The sequence below is a fragment of the Nicotiana tabacum genome, chromosome 16 (assembly GCF_000715075.1).
Source record: "Nicotiana tabacum cultivar K326 chromosome 16, ASM71507v2, whole genome shotgun sequence".
Classification (NCBI taxonomy): Eukaryota; Viridiplantae; Streptophyta; class Magnoliopsida; order Solanales; family Solanaceae; genus Nicotiana; species Nicotiana tabacum.
Window position 1 is genome coordinate 51697625 of NC_134095.1, and position 1663 is coordinate 51699287.

Genomic DNA, 1663 nt, shown 5'->3' on the forward strand with positions numbered 1-1663 from the left:
ATTGATGCAATATGTGCACAAACCCCCATTGGTAGTATCTACGATGTGTACCTGCTGCTTCTGCCTTGACTCTTCTACCTTTTTGGTGAGTATACTCATTTGTGTCAATAAGGTGGCCATATTTTCAGCCATAGAGTTGGATGGATCGAAAGGCACTGAATGCACCACTGGAATGATCGGTGCATTCCTAGATGTCCATCCCGAATTCTGTGCCATCTTGTCAAGAAGACTCTGGCCATCTCTCTATGTTTTGCTCAAAAATGCCCCACCAGCTGAAGCATCAACAACGTTCTTCACGCTATCTGACAATCCCATGTAAAACCGTTCCCCAATATTAGATCTGGAATACCATGGTGTGGACATATGACCAGCATCCCTTTAAAATGCTCCCATGTTTCATGCAGTGTCTCCATTGGTATTTGTTTAAAACTCAAAATTTCATCAATTTGCTGAGCAGTTTTGTTAGGTGGGTGGAACTTGTTATAGAATTTCTTGACTAATTCATCCCAAGTTGTTATAGAATTTATGGGGAGTGAGTTTAGCCAGGTCTGGGCAGCTCCTATCACTGAGAATGGAAACAATAGCAACTTGATTGCTTCCGGAGTCACGTTGGGCTGCCATTGGGTTTTGCAGATAGACAGGAAATTCTTCAAGTGCTGCTGACGATCTTCGACTTGTGACCCCAAAAATAGTCCCTTGTTTTGCAACAAATGCAACATGTTATTCGTGATTTGGAATGATTCGGCCTGTATCTGCGGGACTACAATCGTTGTGGACAGATTTTCAGCTGTGGGTTGTACCCAGTCATAGAGAACAGCCTCTGGCACTATTGGTACAACTGGATTTTCCTCGTGATCTCCCATGTCTGTTTCAAACTGTTCAGTTGCTCGTTGTTGTTTGTTTTTCTGGTTGGCCCAATTCAAGGCCTTGAAAACTTTCTCAGGATCTGATAATGCTTCAAATACTTCACCAGTTCTCGATGAGTTTCTAAGCATACACCTGTGCAACCAAGTCAACAAACGTTAAAATTTCAATGTAAAAATTGGGTATAGAGAAAACTGACTACACTAAGAATTTTTGTACTTCTTTCAATCGTAATTGATAACATCGTTAATTCCCGACAATATCTCCAAAATTTGATCACGCCCAACTATGCCTTATAAAAGGACACACGTACGTTACAAATATAATCTGAGTATTTATGCCCAGAGTCGAACCCACAAAGAGTTAACCTATCAATTACTTTCGTTGGACTTACTAAATTCTATGGAATCAACTTCCTAAACTTTGTAAATAAGAGTTGATGGTTTTTCCAATAACTAAGACTGGAAGTAAATAAACAGCTCGAAACTAACTATGATTGAGTTGTAAACAATTATGAGAAGGTTCTAAGGCTATGATTTCCCCTATTGATGGAATCAATTCCGGTTATGTTTCATATAGATTCACCAAATCATCTCTATCAATCATGAGCACTTTTTTTACTATAAATCTCTCCCAAGTAATCACAATAATTTACTAGACGCACTCTCCCGAGATACGCTAGCTGGCTTTGTTTATTACAACTCACTTTAGATTGCACCTAAGGCTTCGTTATCCCTAATCCAGCCTTTAAACCCGCAGTTATAGATCCCTCTTATACTTTGGGAGTGGTGTTGTTCAA

General features: G+C 39.7%; 1 non-coding gene across 1 annotated transcript; it reads left to right on the plus strand.

Annotated features, from left to right (window-relative positions):
* Positions 1-345: 345 nt before the first annotated feature.
* Positions 346-451, plus strand: LOC142170819 (small nucleolar RNA R71). Its single transcript, XR_012700432.1, has one exon. It is a non-coding gene; the product is annotated as a small nucleolar RNA R71 (small nucleolar RNA).
* Positions 452-1663: the final 1212 nt, after the last annotated feature.